The following is a 20,168-nucleotide window of genomic DNA, read 5'->3' as shown; positions in this document are numbered from 1 at the left end:
TATTCGCATTAATAAACGAGTTGTTTGGTATAATGACAAGTTATATGACAAACCTACCCGTCACTGGGGTTTAGACAAATCATACACAATTGTACGAGTGAGGTCATATGAATTCGTCCGAATTAGCCACCTCATAAAATACGTACGAATTGGTCGTGAGATAGCATTGTAAATGCCTCTGATTGGCTGTTGCTTGAAGAAATCAACAGGTATGTCTGTGATTGGCTACATTGCTCAAGGCTAAACAAGTTGAAATACAGACCAATCTCCAGAGCACAAACCATAACACACTGGATAGTTTTCTAAATCTACAAATAAAATGCCATTATAACAGCTTTAACTGAGGGTGTTATCAATGTCGTTTGAGGGTGATTAACTGTTTTTATTTCTTTCTCTTAATAACACATTTGCTTATGCATTGTCATCCTGTACATGCTAAACATATATATATGAATATGTAACAATTTTAAAAATTAAATGCATATTGTTGACAAGTGTATCTTCCCTTATCTTACTAAATACTGCTGTAAAACATGGTAAAGCTCCATAAAGAGTCCAGTATGAAGACCAGGAGTCACATTCAAGTTCAACCAGTTGACAGAGAGTTTATTGAAGACAGACTCCTCCACATTTTCCAACAACCCTTGCAAATACACCATTAGATAAAACACTATTAAACTAAACACACCAATAGATAAAAGCCATATCTTTTAGCCTTCAAGGATGAGTAACAGAACATGATAAATACATCCTCATAGAGCTGATATGAACTACTAATTGTCATATTTTAACATTAACCAGCAGTGCTGTTACCCCAAAAAGAGTCACAGATGTTAAGTACATTTGTTAGTGGACACATGGTGTGTCATTGACCTTCATGACCCTAGACACAGTGGTCTTTATATTCATGGATAAGAATACAAATCTAACTGAAAACTCCCTTTCTACAAAACAGATCTCAAGATTAATTTGATGGTATAATGATCAAATTAATTCATTACAAAACAAGTGCAGTGTTGAGGAAAGTTACTTTTAAAAGTAATGCATTACAATATTGCATTACTCCATTAAAAAGTAACTAATTGCATTACTAATTTACTTATTATTGAAAGTAATGCATTACATTACTTTTGCATTACTTTTTGTCACCTGAGCTGGGCTTGTTTATTAGTTTTTATATTTTTGGCAACTGTAGCATTTTCACGCCAAAAGTGAAATTAATAAGCCTCAGGGTGAAGAAAATGAAGCTTTTAGCGGAAGTTTTGTCAGGAAGACTCTAATGCCACGTCATTCATTAATAGTTCTGGCCAATCATTGACACCTGGAATAAACAAGCACTGAACTCTCTGTTTCATTGCAGTTTATGACGCTGATGTTCCCTGCTCAGTTAGGGAAAATGCCACTTTAAAACTTTAGCCTGACTTTTCATAAAATGATTATAATTACATATAAATGACATTCACGATGCAGGCTATATTGTTAATATTGTGCAATGAACTAATATTACAGTAAACGTTTGCAATTGTCTGATCCTCCTGCTATGATATAAAAGTGTTAATATTTTCACAACGGAAAATGTGAAACACTAGCGGGGCTTTTAAGTTCATGTCGGCTATCAGTCCGAACCCAGATAGCACATGTACGTCTGCAAGATGTCTGTTAAAGATTGCTTGATCTGGAAAGCATCTGCTGTGCACAAACGTCTGACAGACGTCTTTCAGATGTCAGTTTTACAAACATTCTAAGTAATAAACACCTTAAAGGCATCTAATATACGTCTATTTGACATCTGATAGGAAAAGTCCTATAGACGTATTACAGATGAGCAAACACTCAATAAAATATGTCTCGCAGATTAAAATGCAGACGTCAAATAGACGTCTCCGTGATGTATGTGTACTATCAAGGAATGGTTGAATGGTGGAAGGTTATTCACACACACGTGTTTAAGACAAAGCGCTTGGTTGTTGTGTGATTGTTCATGTATGAGGTAAGATCTGGCTCAGTGCTCAGCACGCATCTTAAACTATAATCAAGTATGTTTATCTTTGCAGATACTGGTGGTGGTTTCATTCAGTTTCCTCATACCTATTGGCTTCGGTCTTACTTGGCCTATTGTGGCGTTCACAGTACATAATTAATGAGTAATTCATTACATTTATATAGCACTTTTCTGCTTTTTTCTAAGCACTCTACGTTGTGAGGGGGGATCTCCTCATGCACCACCAGTGTGCAGCACCTGTCCACCTGGATGATGTGACGGCAGCCATATTGTGCCAGAACACCATCCAGGTATTGACCAGACTCAACCCCACTTAGCTTCAATGGGCAACCGGTCTTGGGCTGCAGGGTGATATGGCTGCCGACATGGACTATTGTGGCCCTTCACATAACTCTGGTGGTCATCAGGTAAGTCTGACTATTACTATTTATGAAGTTTGGCCTATCGGGGCCTTCGCATGTCATGGCCTATCTGGGCCATAACGTTGAGTATTTCTTTTACTTATGTGTCATGCTGATCTGGCTTATTTTCTTTTTTGGGGGGAAAGGTTTCCTCTGTGTGTTCTGGCAGTTAGATGTAGTTCTATCATGTGCATGCAGGAGTCTAATCTAAAGAATGTTTATTATGTATTTGTGTTTATGCTCTTTCTTAGTCGCTGTTAGCACCTAAATTGTCACACCCCTGGAGCTGTTTTGTTGTGTTTTCTGTCCCCATGAACTCACTGTTCTGGATCGGGGTAAATTACCACTGCCACGTTCGACCTCCCAGACACCACTGGACTGAGCTGAAGGGAAGCTATCATCTGGAGAGCATCTATCCCCGATCCAGAGCCCATCCAGACCCAGAGCCCAGCCCACCATCACCCCACTGTGTGGAGCCCAGGCCCGAACCCACCGATGATGAAAAGCCCGAGCCCACCATGACCAACAAGTCATCGCCGAACGGAGCAGCAAGGATCGCAATGGAACCAGAGCTGCAAGTATCGTCAGACCAGGTGCGAGAGCTGGCTACAACGCCTGCCACGAGGGAAAAAATCGTGGACAGCGAGAGTGCGGAGAGAGGCTCCGCCCACTGCACCATGGCTGAGGGTGAGTTTATTGTGGATCTGGGACTATGGAACGTTGAAGGAGAGTTTATGGATTTACATGCCAACCTGCCCCCTCTCCTCCCTCCTTCGTTGGAGCCCTCTGTCAGTCCTGTCCCCACGTCAAGCCCAGAGAGGGCTGCCATTCCCACGTCTGGCCCAGAGAGATGGCCACATATCCCGAGTCAAACCCAGAGAGGGCTACTATTTCCCCGTCCAGCCCAGAAAGAGATCCTGTTCCTGAGTTTGGCCCAGAGAGGGCTTCCGTACCCAAGATCGGCCCAGAGAGGGCTTCTGTTCCCAAGTTTAGCCCAGAGAGGGCTCCTGTTCCGGAATACGGAAATTTGGCCCAGGGAGGGCTTTTGTTCTGGATTGCAGCCCTGAGAGCCCGGAGGCACACAAATGCCCACTCCACCTCGGCCTGTCGACCTAGTGGCTCCACCATGGCTCCTAGCTCCCTCCTCTCCGCCACGGCCCATCAGTCCACTGGCTCTGCTGGGCTTCCTCGTCCCTCCAGCTCCACCTTGGTCTGTCTTTGTCCATCCATCGCCTTCGGCTGCTCCTCGGTCCTCTGTCACTCCGGCTCCACTGCGGCCTTCCGGATCCCCGCCTTCGCATCGGTCGCATGAGCCATCTGTTCCACCTCGGCCATCCGGATCCTCCTTGTCACTCTGGCTCATCGGCTTTCCGTCTCCGCATCGGGCTCCTCTGCCACATGCACCGCTGCTGTCGGTCAGCCCCTTGGTGTCATCAGCCCTTCCTCCACCATGGCTCCTCCTTCCGTCGGCTCTACCGTTGGTCGCCTTTATGGCTGTGGCCTGGGTCCTGCCTGGCTCCGCCTGCTCCAAGCCCCTCCTGTTTCCTCCCTGGCTCCTCCCTCCGTCATCTCTACCATGGACTCTTTCTGCAGTCCCCCTCCCGGGTATCCGTCCTCCTCCCAAGTTCCCACCCGTCCTTCCCTCTGTTGTTCCTGCGGTATGAGGATGCGCCTTCTGGGAGGGGGGCGAAATGTCACACCCCTGGACCTGTTTTGTTGTGTTTTCTGTCCCCATGTGCTCCCCGTGACCCAGTTTCTCCTTTGTTTGATTGTGTTAATTTGGTTCAGGTGTGTCTTGTCAATTACCCTTGTTTAGTCTTGTATTTAAAGTGTAGTCTGTCCTGTGATTCCTTTGTCCAGTGACGTCCATGCCATGTGCTACGTGTGTGTTCCTGCCTGTCCTGTTACCCCTTGTTTTGGATTATTAAAGACTTTTATTCATATCCTTCGTCTCCATGCTCCTTGAATCCTCACAGTAGTAACTGTGACATAAATACTACCTTCTATCATTTTACCTAAACTAATGACCTTCCTAACACAATGTTTAGAATCCCTTTAATCCGCCAACAAGCTGCTATGTACATGATCGTCCTCCGCATTTGAGTTCCGCTCAAGATCAGACTCTAAACTATTTCATGTAAAGTAATAATCAATGTACAGTATGATACTCTTAGCAAGCTACTTGTGGTGGTTACTTTTTCACAACTCCTCATGTCCAGCCTATCATCGCAAGGCAAGGCAAGTTTATTTATATAGCACATTTCATACAAAAAGATAATTCAAAGTGATTTACATAAAATAAATTAAAATAATCATAAAAAAAATCACAACAATAAAAACAAGGAATTTAAAAACTTTTAAAATGATTTAAAAAATTATTTAAAATAAATTAAAACAGTTAAGAATACAAAATGATTATACATAAAATACAGTAAAATCAGTTTGGACATAGCCCAGTGCTCATTCAGTAAATGCACAGCTAAACAGATGACTTTTGAGTCTGGATTTAAATGTGGCTAATGTTTTAGCTCATCTGATCTCTTCTGGAAGCTGGTTCCAACTGTGCGTGGCATAATAGCTCAAAGCGGACTCCCCTTGTTTTGTGTGAACTCTTGGTATTTCTAACTGACTCGATCCTAATGATCTGAGTGGTCTGTTAGGTTTATATTCAGTGTGCATATCAGCAATATATTTAGGTCCTAGGCCATTGAGTGATTTATAAGCGAGTAAAAGAACTTTAAAATCAATCCTAAATGTAACTGGAAGCCAGTGTAAGGACCTGAGGACTGGTGTGATATGCTCAGATTTTCTGGTTCTAGTCAGAATCCTGGCAGCAGCGTTCTGGATGAGCTGCAGTTGTCTAATGGTCTTCTTGGGAAGGCCGGTGAGGAGACCATTACAGTAATCCACCCTGCTGGTGATAAAGGCATGAACAAGTTTCTCCAAGTCTTGACTGGAAACAAAACATCTAATTCTTTCAATGTTTTTGAGATGATAGTATGCTAATTTAGTTACTGCTTTGACATGACTACTGAAACTAAGGTCTGTCTCCAGAATCACCCCAAGATTTCTGACTTGGTTTTTAGTTGTTTGACCCCTAGAGTCAAGGTATGCATTCACCTTGAGAACTTCATCTTTGTTTCCAAATGCAATGACTTCAGTTTTCTCCTTGTTTAACTGAAGAAAGTTTTGTCACATCCAACTGTTTATTTCATCAATGCATTGGCAGAGGGAGTCTTGGTGTTATCAGTACTCAATATGGTGTTATCAAGATTTTCAGAAAGGGCTTAACAACTGCAGTTTTCAGCGAGTTTGAAAAAGTCCCAGAAAAAAGGGAGGTGTTCACCAATTCTAAGAGATCTGCTTCTAAACAGTCAAACACACTTTTTAAGTGGTTGTCAATTTAAGGTGCTGTACTATTACTTTCAAAATTAGGCTATCAGTTTCTTCAAAAACAGACATAGAAATTTATTTTTTAAATTGTGGTCGAATCTGTCTGACCTTTGCATAACTCGAGGATGTGCTAATTGCCTTTCTGATATTACTGATCTTCTCAGAAAAGTAGGAAGCAAACTCATTGCATTTGATTTGATTGGAAATCTGACTTGGAGGGTTAGCAGAGATCAATATATAAAAGAAAATACAGAAGTGATCAGATAGTGCTACATCATTTTTCTACATCAGGTGATAAAACAGAAATAGGGAAAGCTACAGGCACACTGGGTTCCCGCTTGTTCTGTAAACAATAGTGAAAGTTGCTGCTATCATAGCGGGGACCCGACACACATCACTGAGAGTAGCTATCAGTTGTTTTTGGTTCACCTACAGCCGATGGAGGAGAGTTTGGGCCCTGGCGTTGTGGCAGCGGTCGAAGTGCTCTCACAGGAGGAGGAGGATGAGCTGGGTCCACAGGCTTTGGTGGTTGTGGGGCCTGCCGTTTTTTACTTGATATCTGGGGGCTTGCAGCGAAACAGGCTTTTCACATACAATGGCTTATCGAGGTCATTCACACAATACGGCCTATGGGGGCTTTCACATTACATAGCTTATAGAAGCATACACAGCCTATGAATGTAATTGCACTTCACTGCCTATCAGGGCTGTAATTTACACGACCTGTCGGGGGATTCTCATAACACACCTTTTGGAACTGCACATAACTTAACTCCATGCTACACAGGCCGTCGGGGCCTATTGTGACCAACGGGTAAGTCTGACTAATACTGTTTATGTAACTCTGTTTATGATCATTGCCCTTCACAAAACTGGCCTATTATGGCTTTTCTCATTACATGAGCTACGCTGTCTTTCTGTGTTAAATGGCATAATGTGGCCTGTCATAACTGTTAGTCCTCTGTCGTGTGTGTCATGTTCGCACCTCTTGTGTCCATATTTGGTTTGTTTCCTGTCCTAGTTTAGTGTGATTATTAGTTAATTCTGTTCCAGCTGTGTTTGTACAATTAACCTGTGTATTTAAGTTCCTGCCTGTTCAGTTTCGTGTCGTCTGGTATACTCATTACTCCCTGGTGTTCCTGTCTGTGTCAGCCTTGCCTTGTCATGCCTTGCCTTGTTTGGATTTATTAAAGACTGTTATCTTGAGTTTACTCCTCATCTGCTTGTTCCTGTATCCTTCTCGTGTGTGCACCGTGACAATAACACAGCTCATACAGTCATTTGTTAATACATATTTATTATTTATGTCTTTTCATAAAATTTAATGCTAATCTTTTGAATTTTCATTTTAGGAAATCCAATTAAGAAAAGCCTCAACTGGTGCGTATCAATTCACACTTCTTTTAGGGGAAGGATCCGTCCCTGCCTTCATCTTCAGGCAGGACCAGCCAAATCTGCATCCCCAGAATTTGGACAAAGGATGGGGCAATGCTAAAGAAGGCTTGCCTTGTGGCCTCTAAAACCTCTATAATTTATCCATAGCACTTGTGGTATGTAGGGTTTTGGGATGCTGGAGTCTTAGTGTTTCGGGCTCTAGGCAGAAAAGCACCCTGGATTGATGGCCTGTCCATCATAGGAAACATTGGGAGTGTTTAAGAAAACATTTCCACAAGAACCTAGAAAGTCATACTTCTTTTGAAAGGAATATATACAACAAAACACAAATTCATGATGCATTATGAAGGATATTTAACAGCAGCATTTCACATCAAGAGAGCAAACATACATATACAGGTCCTTTTCAAAAAATTAGCATATTGTGATAAAGTTCATTATTTTCTGTAATGTACTGATAAACATTAGACTTTCATATATTTTAGATTCATTACAACACAACTGAAGTAGTTCAAGCCTTTTATTGTTTTAATATTGATGATTTTGGCATACAGCTCATGAAAACCCAAAATTCCTATCTCAAAAAATTAGCATATTTCATCTGACCAATAAAAGTAGTGTTTTTAATACAAAAAAAAAAAAAGTCAACCTTCAAATAATTATGTTCAGTTATGCACTCAATACTTGGTCGGGAATCCTTTTGCAGAAATGACTGCTTCAATGCGGCGTGGCATGGAGGCAATCAGCCTGTGGCACTGCTGAGGTGTTATGGAGGCCCAGGATGCTTCGATAGCGGCCTTAAGCTCATCCAGAGTGTTGGGTCTTGCGTCTCTCAACTTTCTCTTCACAATATCCCACAGATTCTCTATGGGGTTCAGGTCAGGAGAGTTGGCAGGCCAATTGAGCACAGTAATACCATGGTCAGTAAACCATTTACCAGTGGTTTTGGCACTGTGAGCAGGTGCCAGGTCGTGCTGAAAAATGAAATCTTCATCTCCATAAAGCTTTTCAGCAGATGGAAGCATGAAGTGCTCCAAAATCTCCTGATAGCTAGCTGCATTGACCCTGCCCTTGATAAAACACAGTGGACCAACACCAGCATCACTGACTGTGGGTACTTGACACTGGACTTCAGGCATTTTGGCATTTCCCTCTCCCCAGTCTTCCTCCAGACTCTGGCACCTTGATTTCCGAATGACATGCAAAATTTGCTTTCATCCGAAAAAAGTACTTTGGACCACTGAGCAACTGTCCAGTGCTGCTTCTCTGTAGCCCAGGTCAGGCGCTTCTGCCGCTGTTTCTGGTTCAAAAGTGGCTTGACCTGGGGAATGCGGCACCTGTAGCCCATTTCCTGCACACGCCTGTACACGGTGGCTCTGGATGTTTCTACTCCAGACTCAGTCCACTGCTTCCGCAGGTCCCCCAAGGTCTGGAATCGGTTCTTCTCCACAATCTTCCTCAGGGTCCGGTCACCTCTTCTCGTTGTGCTGCGTTTTCTGCCACACTTTTTCCTTCCCACAGACTTCCCACTGAGGTGCCTTGATACAGCACTCTGGGAACAGCCTATTCGTTCAGAAATTTCTTTCTGTGTCTTACCCTCTTGCTTGAGGGTGTCAATGATGGCCTTCTGGACAGCAGTCAGGTCGGCAGTCTTACCCATGATTGCGGTTTTGAGTAATGAACCAGGCTGGGAGTTTTTAAAAGCCTCAGGAATCTTTTGCAGGTGTTTAGAGTTAATTAGTTGATTCAGATGATTAGGTTAATAGCTCGTTTAGAGAACCTTTTCATGATATGCTAATTTTTTGAGATGGGAATTTTGGGTTTTCATGAGCTGTATGCCAAAATCATCAATTTTAAAACAATAAAAGGCTTGAACTACTTCAGTTGTGTTGTAATGAATCTAAAATATATGAAAGTCTAATGTTTATCAGTACATTACAGAAAATAATGAACTTTATCCCAATATGCTAATTTTTTGAAAAGGACCTGTATTGTAGAAACACATAATTTATGTTGTTTCTTTTTCTCTTTCATGTTACTTCCTCTAAATATACATGCTAATGTTGTTTTACTGAATATTACTTTCATTTGACATGTTTTTCTCTTAGAGTTTAATCTGTTGTGTGCTGTGTTGTCTTCACATGTTCTGTAAACCAGAGATAAGATTATGTCTCGTCTCACATCTCAAGGTTTTTGTCAAGTCATTTTGCATTGCCTTTACTTTGGTATAAAACTTGATTTTGAGATGAAGTCAGACTGAGTATTGAGAAAGACACACATATCTACTTCCCCTGGCTCTTGAGCTGACAGAAGAACTGACTTGCTGTTGACTGCTTTGGCTATCATATGATATTTGGCTGTCTAATCATTTTTACAAGACATTATATAAGCTGTTCAGCAGTTACCAAATTAAACCCATTAACCTGTTAAAAAAAATAACTATATAAAGACAAGAGCAAAAAGTGAAAGCAAAGTTGCATCAGATTCCACTGGAAAATCCATTGAGCAATCTTCTTTCTTATTCACTTTTCTGCTGAAGATGACCATTTTGGATTCTCCATCCAACCATTTCAAGGCCTCTAAAGTACATTTGTCGTTTATCATTGACAAACCCAATCAACCCAAACATCTGAAGCGCTATGACTTGCAGAGCCAGCAGCTGTAATGAAACACTGAAAAGATGCATGTAAAGGGAACACAGCTGATCGAAGAATTTGAAGAAACTGCTCTAAATACAATCTTTGTGCTCCACTATCGCACCAGACCGGAAGCCCCCATATACCTGAAACATCTGAGGAAAACAACACTGGTTTCTGTGGCTTTACCTACATCTACGTCTGAAACAGGTTCTTTGAAACTATATTTGAGGCAAGAGACTTTACATTTTAATTAAATAATCTGATTATGCATTCAACAGACACTTCTTTGCTGTCCTCTGCAGGCCATTCCTGATAGTTCAGAGGCCATCTATCAGTTTATAATATTGTATTTGTGGAAGTTTTGATCCTGAAAAAGGAATGGTATTGGTTTAATTTGTGAAAACAGTGCTGGTATTTGCAGAGAACAGGCCCTCACAGACACGACACACCTCTCCTCCAATCACTGTGACTACACTCATATTACACAGTCTGTTAACAGCTGTGAAAGTTCATTCATGTCTCCCTTAAATTACAGATCTGTTCAATCACAGCGTCAATTTGTAAGCCAATCTTTGAACCTTCAGATCAAATATACAGTCAAACCAGAATGTATTCAGACACCTTCAACATTTCTCACATAATCACAGTTTATTTGCTATTGTAACGAGGAGGAATTTTCATTTAGATCCACGTGCAGCTTTATTAGTTCCACAGAATAGTCGTACAAGCAGAATCATAAACCAAGTTCAGGCTGAGGGTCAGGGCAGGCGGCAGACTGAGAATAGAGCAGGTCAACTAGGCAGGCAGACTTCGTTCGTAATCGATATAACAGTCCAGGAATTGAAACACGGGAATAATATTCAGAAATGTCTGCATGGGCAAGAACAAGACTTCGCACTGAGAGAGGGGAAGGAATGGTTTATATATGCTGGTTGATGAGGAACACCTGTGCAGGTAATCAGTCTCAGGAACGGGGTGATATGGGAAATGGAGTCCGAATGATGATGTTAGTACTCAGGAGATGGTTCCCTCTGGTGGTGATCGGAGGGAGCCACAGAGGCTGAATTTTGTTTAGCAATTAAAGAAAAACACTCAAGCAAAACATACTCAGGTCAAAGTGTCTGAATAATTTTTGGTCCCATATTTTTTTCATCAATTTTACTGGTAGTCCACTGCATGGAGAATTTTTGAGTATAATATGTCACAGTTTATTTTGCTAGTAAAAAAAATATCAAAAATTATATCTGGTGTCTGAATAATTTTTGGTTTGACTATATACTGTATATATATAAATGAACATGCAACAACAGATTAGAAAAGAAACAAAAACTAGATTGCAAATAGGCAGGAAACAGGAATTGAATAGACTTCAAAATAAAAGACATGACCAAAGAAAGCAGACCAAAACCACAACATACATGCAAATATGTTTTAGGTTCATATAGTTTCATTAAGAAAAATATAAATGTTTTACTGTTGGGTGGAACTGCCATAGTTATAAATATCAATAGCAATTAAAGGGCACCCATTATACCCCTTTTTACAAGATGTAATAGTGGTCTTGGGTGTCCCCAGAAAGTGTCTGTGAAGTTTCAGCCCAAAATACCCCACAGATCATTTATTATAACAGCTGGAAAATGACATTTTTGGGGTGTGTCTAAAAAAAGAGCTGATTTTGAGTGTATAGCTTTAAATGCAAATGAGCTGCATATTCCAGCCCCGTCTCCGGAAGAGGGCGTCATGTATACTTCTCTCTGCATTGCAGATCTAAAGCAATAAACAGCTGGTAGAAGCAACGTACCTGAGAGCGAGCAAACTGGTGTTCATCCATACATATGGGGCTCTTTGCTTGTGAGACATTGTTGACGTTAAAGCTGCTTGAGTGCAGAGAACATGGAGGACAGCTTACAACCGCTGAGGGAGGAAACTATGGCAATGCAGGGCTGTCAATCAAACCCCGTGGCCCCGCCCTCTGAAATGTGAGGTCACACTGCGCTGAGAGTCAAAACGGCAGGCCTAGTGACACTGACTTGGTTTAAAGGGGATTCACAAATGAGGAGTGGGTGGATTTTTATTATTGTCGGGTGGTTGCGTTCACACACTGCCAACACACATTTATTTCCACCATGTAAAATGCATTTGTCAATTTTATTTAATTTCTGTATTTTCTTAAATGGGTGTGTATAGAGTATTTACAGAGTGTTCACTTTTAGTTTTAGTAACTTTTTCTTATCTGTAAGTCGCTTTGGATAAAAGCGTCTGCTAAATGACTAAAAGTAAAGTAAGTAAGTAAAGTAAACGTGGATTTTGCATAACAGGTGCCCTTTAAGTAAGTAGAGATAAAGCTCATCTTGTACAATTAATAATATTAATGGGGAAAAAACACATTCATAAAATGAAATGTGGCTTTATAGTGATTTTCTTCAAATTATAAACGATTTCAAACTATATCGTGGTGTTTTAAATAAAAATTTAAAGGCGAAAATTCTATGAGAGCCGGTAATGCTGTTAGTACTGTAAATTGGTATGGGAGGTGCATACTTCTGTCATTCGTCATGTGTGTTTATGTTGTTCTGAAAATAAGTAAATAAGACTTTAACAGTTCTTTTTGTTTACATAAAATTGTGCTGTCTTTGCAATATGCAACTATTTCACAAATATCAAAATACAGATCTCTCACCATTTTGACAATGAAAATGCAGTATCTTTGCCATCTCATATAATGATTAGACATCCACATCCTCTCTTTCCTCTGCTCTTTGCTGATGTCCAGAGTTTAGTTCAGAGAGAAAAGCCTGTTTATTACGCTAGAGAGTTTCAGTGAAAGGCAGCATTACTGTCATTCAGAGCATCAAAACAGATAAAACACTACGAGAGCTCGCTGTCTGCAAACTCACCAGTCATGAATGAAAGTCACTGTAAACAAACAGGACACAATGGAATAAGACCATTAAAGATCATTAAAGTAGTAGCTCAGACAAAAAATTAAATGTCCTGAAAATGTGTTCACCCTCAGACCATCCAGGATCAGGATGAGTGTGTTTCTTCATCAGGTTTGAAGAAATGTGTCTCTGCATCAGTGTCTCAGCAATGGATGCTCTGCAGTGAATGGGTGCCGTCAGAATGAGAGTCCAAACAGCTGATAAAAACATCACAATAATCCACACCACTCCAGTCCATCAGTTAACATCTGGAGAAGACAAAAGATCAAACACATCCAGCATTAAGATGTTTTTAACTCAAATACGAGCCTATAATCCATAATAACTCTTCCTCCAGTGAAAACGTTCATCTGCTGTTGTCTCTCACATCAAAATCCAGCCACATGTTTGTTTAGAGCTGTTTTGTCTTGTAAACGCTGCTTGATCTGTGCAGATTTCCACTGGAGGATGCACTGGCGAGCAAGTGATGGAATGCTACATTTCTCCAAATCTGACGAAGAAACAAACTCATCTACATTTTCAGCATATGTGACCCTGGAGGACAAAACCAGTCATAAGTAGCACAGGCAGTCGTAGTCAGTCGTTACTGTACTTAAGTACATTTTCAAGTATCTGTACTTTACTGTAGTAGTTTTATTTTGAGTAACTTTTACTTTTACTTCACTACATTTCATAAAACATATCGTTACTCCTTATAATAACATCCCATGCTCCGAGACGCAGAAGCGGTGTCTGATTCACGAACAAACTGATTCTTTTCAATGAACCTGTGAAATCGGTTCGCAAATCGCACCAAACGATTAATTCACGAATTGATCCGACTGCAGCTGTTCTCGAGTCGACAACTCACTGATTCAGATGATCCGTTTAGAGCAAGTCTCCAGCGGGTTGTGGCTAGTGTAAAAATTGTATACCTATTAGATTGTGTTTTATTAACGTCTACCCCAACCCTAAACCTACCCCTTACAGCAGTGTTACTCATTGCGCGGCTCGCCAAGCTTTACTTTGTGGCTCGCATGGCAGTAAATAATACGATGATATGATCATGCAGTCAATACAGATTTTTCATAAAAACATTGAAAACAAGCAGGGCCATAACATAACCCATTAAAAAAAATCACACCATGTCTAAACCGGACGCGAGTTGTGCGATCCGTCAAAAGACAAGAGAACCCATCAGAGTACTCGAGCGGAGCGGAGCGGTGTGATTTTTACTGGAGCGAGGAGCAGACTTTTTAAAAGTGGGAGTGTCGTGGTTTTCACTCGCTCCACCACCGCTCCATCCCGAGTACAATTCATGCCAACGGCCCGTAATATAACTGCATATTTAGCAAGAATTCACATGTTAAACACATTTAGCTAGCTCCTAATGCAAGTTCATATTCCCCGCTGCTGTAACTTATTAAAATGCTACCATCTAGCCCTATGACGTCTGTTTTTATATTGTATCAACAGTATACATTTAGCCGAGTAGACAGATATGAATATTTATTCATAACCATGCTGAAAATAAGTAAATATTGTTAGCTGATGCTAACTGTCTAGCTAACAAGCTTGCTGGTGCTAAACTGAGGGAATTTTTAGATATAAAGTCCAAATATTTTTATTCATCCACCTCGATAGATTACATCTGAGGGAAAAAGAAAGGATGTGATGTTCAGAACATGGTAACTACAGTCGTTATCAAAGTGATGCCCTCTGGGGGCATTTGGCCAGGGGTGTTTTTACACCACAGACAAGGTTTGAGAAGAAAAAAATCATTATGAAAATATAATTATATTTTCCTTAAAATGTTCTTCCTAACTTCAGGCCTTATTCTCATGTCATATATAACTGTGACGTTCTGCAAAACAAGTTTATTACACTTTTTCTTACTGGTGAAAATGAGTCAGATCTGTTTTCTCTCAGGTACATCACAGTGTAAGTGTCAGGGTTCTGTCGTGTGTGTCATGTGTTCCCGCCTCTTGTGTCCATATTTGGTTTGTTTCCTGTCCTTGTTATATATAATCAGTTAATTCTTGTCCAGCCGTGTTCGTCTCATTATCTATGATTTGCCTGTTTATTTATAGTCCTGTCTGTTCAGTTTGACTTGGGCTGGTCCACTCGTTACTCCCCGGTGTTGGATGTCTGTGTCTTGCCCTGCCTTGTCTTGTCTTGCCTTGTCTTGTCTTGCCCTGCCTTGATGTCTCCAGTAAAGGACTATTATTTGAGTTTACATCCTCGTCTGCGTGTTCCTGTTTCCTCCCTGGTGTATGCACCGTGACAGTAAGCTTCACAGTGAATATTACTCCATCACTCCATCCATCCATCCATCCATCTTCTTCCGCTTATCCGGGGCCGGGTCGCGGGGGCAGCAGTCTAAGCAGAGATGCCCAGACTTCCCTCTCCCTAGACACTTCCTCCAGCTCTTCCGGGGGGACACCGAGGCGTTCCCAGGCCAGCCGGGAGACATAGTCTCTCCAGCGTGTCCTAGGTCTTCCCCGGGGTCTCCTCCCAGTGGGACGCGCCCGGAACACCTTCCCGGGAAGGCGTCCAGGAGGCATCCGGAACAGATGCCCGAGCCACCTCAGCTGACCCCTCTCAATGTGAAGGAGCAGCGGCTCTACTCTGAGCTCCTCCCGAGTGACCGAGCTTCTCACCCTATCTCTAAGGGATCGCCCAGCCACCCTGCGGAGAAAGCTCATTTCAGCCGCCTGTATCCGGGATCTTGTCCTTTCGGTCATGACCCAAAGCTCATGACCATAGGTGAGAGTAGGAACGTAGATTGACCGGTAAATCGAGAGCTTCGCCTTGCGGCTCAGCTCTTTCTTCACCACGACAGACCGGTACATCGACCGCATTACTGCAGAAGATGCACCGATCCGTCTGTCAATCTCCCGTTCCATCCTTCCCTCACTCGTGAACAAAACCCCAAGATACTTAAACTCCTCCACTTGAGGCAGGAACTCTCCACCAACCTGAAGTGGGCAAACCACCCTTTTCCGACTGAAGACCATGGCCTCGGATTTGGAGGTGCTGATTCATCCCAGCCGCTTCACACTCGGCTGCAAACCGTCCCAGTGCCTGCTGAATGAAGCCAACACGACAACGTCATCTGCAAAATGCAGAGACGAAATCGTGTGGTCACCAAACCTGACACCCTCCGGCCCCTGGCTCCGCCTAGAAATTCTGTCCATAAAACTTATGAACAGAACCGGCGACAAAGGGCAGCCCACAACAAGGAACAAGTCTGACTTACTGCCGGCAATGCGAACCAAGCTCCTGCTTCGGTCATACAGGGACCGGACAGCCCTTAGTAAAGGACCCCGGACCCCATACTCCCGGAGCACCCTCCACAGGCCGCCGCAAGGGACACAGTCGAATGCCTTCTCCAAATCCACAAAACACATGTGGACTGGTTGGGCAAACTCCCATGAACCCTCCAGCACCCTGTAGAGGGTATAGAGCTGGTCCAGTGTTCCACGGCCCGGACAAAAACCACACTGTTCCTCCTGAATCCGAGGTTCTACTATCGGCCGTATTCTCCTCTCCAGTACCCTGGCATAGACTTTCCCAGGGAGGCTGAGAAGTGTGATCCCCCTGTAGTTGGAACACACCCTCCGGTCCCCCTTCTTAAAAAGAGGGACCACCACCCCGGTCTGCCACCCCAGAGGCACTGTCCCCGACCGCCACGCGATGCTGCAGAGGCGTGTCAGCCAAGACAGCCCCACAACATCCAGAGACTTTAGGTACTCAGGGCGGATCTCATCCACCCCCGGTGCCCTGCCACCGAGGAGTTTCTTGACTACCTCGGTGACTTCAGCTTGGGTGATGGACGAGTCCACCTCTGAGCCCTCAGCCTCTGCTTCCTCAATGGAAGACGTGACGGCGGGATTGAGGAGATCCTCGAAGTATTCCTTCCACCGTCCAACGATATCCCCAGTCGAGGTCAGCAGGTCCCCACCTCTACTGTAAACAGCGTTGGTAGGGCACTGCTTCCCTCTCCTGAGGCGCCGGACGGTTTGCCAGAATCTCTTCGAGATCTCTACTCCATCACTCTCCTCAGCATATCTCGTCAATATATCAACAACAAAATATATATCTCAACTCCATATAGTGGTTATTTTGGGCTGTAGGATTATAAAATTATGTGCCAATATAAAATTAAAGTAGTCTACATAAAATTGCTAAATAAATCTATCTATCAGTACTTTTTTACTTAAGTACATAAAATTTAGTACTTTTGTACTTTCACTCGAGTAAAATTGAAAAAGCAGTACTTTTACTGGAGTAATATTTTATTATACGTATCTGTACTTTTACTCAAGTACTTGATCGGTATACTTCGTCCAACACTGACCACAGGTATATCTGTAGCAATAGCAACAATACATTGTATGGGTCAAAATTATACATTTTTCTTTTATGCCAAAAATCATTAGGATATTAAGTAAATATCATGTACCTACCATAAATATATCAAAACTTCATTTTTGATTAGTAATATGCATTGCTAAGAACTTCATTTGAACAACTTTAAAGGAGATTTTCTCAATATTTAGATTTTTTTGCACCCTCAGATTCCAGATTTTCAAATAGTTGCATCTCAGCCAAATATTGTCCTCATAACAAACCATACATCAATGGAAAGATTATTTATTCAGCTTTCAGATTATGTAGAAATCTCAATTTCGAAAAATTGACATTTATTTTTTTGGTTTTGTGGCCCAGGGTCACATATTTTCATTTATGAGTGAACTATTCCTTTAATCTTGACAGATATTACAAACATGACTGGATTATGTTTAGATGAAGGCATTATTAGAAAGTCTGGGAAACATCACAACCTCACTAAACCTCATACCTCATTTATAAGGCCTCATTACAAACATACTGTACAAGTATGCGTACATGAAATAGGTGAAAAAAACAACAACATATTTTCCACACAGGATTACAGTCATCAGTTTTTCAGAAGTGTTTATAGTGTTCTTTTAATAGTTAATGTTACACTATAATGTTCTTATAGTGTTCTTCCTCTCTTCGTATGACATTATCTTTCTGTGCAGTGTTGGTGTCCAGCTCATATCCATCAGTAAAGCATAGCTTTGTTACACAAACAATGAAAATCACTTTTTGTGCTGAGTAGCACATTCCGAACAAGCAGCCTTTGTGTGTGTGTGCGTGTGCGTGTGCGTGTGCGTGTGTGTGTGTGTGACTGTAACATCCATCCAGTCTGCGGTGGAGGCTGTTTACATTTGGGCAACATTCTCAGCAGGATTCGGTGCAGAACTATTAATTAAATTGTTGTAAGTGATGTTGAGCAGTCAGACTGATGGGCGGAGTCTTGCGATGGCCACGCCTCTCTTCAAACACACAGCCACACTTCACTTAAAGCTCTCTGCCTCCACTGTGCTGTTCAGTTCACGGTAAGCTTGCATTGTGTCTTTCATTTTCATGACTAATATCAGCAGTGCATTGATGGTTTTACTGAGTTTTGCCTTATGAATTTTGAGATGCTTTCACCTTGTGGAGAGAAGGACCCATTGTATGCCAAATACAGCACTTTTCCCGGATGGCATTCTTCACCCATGTAAGTTCATAAAAATATTTAATTGAAATGTTTGTCACATTCTTTGAGTTCATCATTTAGTTTGAAAAGAAAGTCAGGAGTTTCAAAAGGTATCCACTTTGCACAAAACTGTCTATAAAATAGTGGGATTTTAATTATGGTTATATAATTTGCATTCATATTCTAAATATAGCATTATTGAGAGGATAAGACCATACAAATATTTTTTAAATTACATTTACAATGGACTTCTTGCTCCTGGCTTTATGAGATATGAACTGAAATGATGACATGTGAATTGAAATACTGTGTCCTGTTGCTAACTGTGTTCTGTAGTTTCTAGTTGATGGAGACTAAAGGGTGTCATCGCTCTCTATAACAAAACACGGTAACACTTCAGAATACTGTTCCATCATTAACGAATAACTACACAAGAACACACGAGTAACGCAATATTAGCACTCTAGTAACTACTAGTAACTAGTAACTAGTACTAGTAATCAGTATTCTAAAGTGAAGATCGTGATAACTCTCTAGTAAGTACTGACGTCATTGTAAACTTTTAAGGTTTTTGTAAGGTTTTGGTTAGTAATTAATTTTGCTAGATTAAATCATTACTAGTGGGTTACCGTGATCTTCTCTTTAGAATACTGATCCAAATAATTAGTCATTTCTTCAGAAGGATGTAGTAACACTTGAGTCATTTCTATACAAAACCTTACATATATCTCAAAAGCTTACAATGACGTCAGTCAATATTAGGGAGTTATGATGCTTTTCACTTTAGAATACTGATCCAAGTAATTAGTAGTTCCTTTAGAAGGATTTGGTCATTCTTGAGTCAATACTCATGGGTTACCATCATCTTCATTTTAGAATTAATTATACATTATGTACAATTCACATTAATTATGAACCTGTATACAGTAGTTCTTAGTAGTTCTCCAGGATATATCTATATATATAATAGTAGTTATTGATTAGCTAATAGTGAACTACCAGCTTCAACTGAGCGCTATTACTTACTAAATCATTAATCAGAGTTTAGTTAATGGTAGTTACTACAATGTTAATAGTGCATTACTCACTTGTTCCTGTAGTTATTCATCAACAAAGGAGCAGTATTCTAAAGTGTTACCCAAAACTCTTCAAATGCAGGGCGAAACCTATAGTTTTAATAATCACTAACTAAGAATACTATTCTACTAAGAATAGTACAACAAAATAATACCAATGTTGGCAGAAGAATCACTTTCGGGTGTTACTTTCTTCCTGTGTTTTCTTGGACGTTTAGTTTGTTTCTCTTAATAACCTGTTTCCCGTGTTCCTTTGTTCCCGCCAGTCATTAGTTGTCATGGATATTCATTTAATGATCACACCTATTAGACTTTGAGTTCATTATCATTGTGTATTTAAGTTCACCATTTCCTTCTGTTCTATGTCTGGTTTTGTTTGTGTGTAGTGCACGTGGTCACGTTGTGGTTTCTATCTATTGGATTAGCTGAGCTTTCTTTAATAAAATAGACTTAGATTTGATCTTGTTCGGGCCATAAAAGAAACGGAGATTGCCTCCGTTAATGTTGCCTTCATTGGGGTTTATTTTCAAGACAGACCAAACCTGGAGGATTTTACATTTAGTCATTTAGCAGATGCTTTTATCCAAAGCGATTTACAAATGAGGACAATAGCAAGCAATCAAAACCAACAAAAGAGCAATAATATATACTAAATGCTATGACAAGTCTCGGTTAGTCTAACGCAGTACATGTAGCAAGGTTTTATTTATATTATAAAATATATGTACATCAGTGAAAACAAGGGAAAAAGGGGTATTTTATTTTATTT

Source organism: Barbus barbus (genome assembly GCF_936440315.1).
Source record: "Barbus barbus genome assembly, chromosome: 37".
NCBI lineage: Eukaryota > Metazoa > Chordata > Actinopteri > Cypriniformes > Cyprinidae > Barbus > Barbus barbus.
This window is presented reverse-complemented; position numbering follows the sequence as displayed.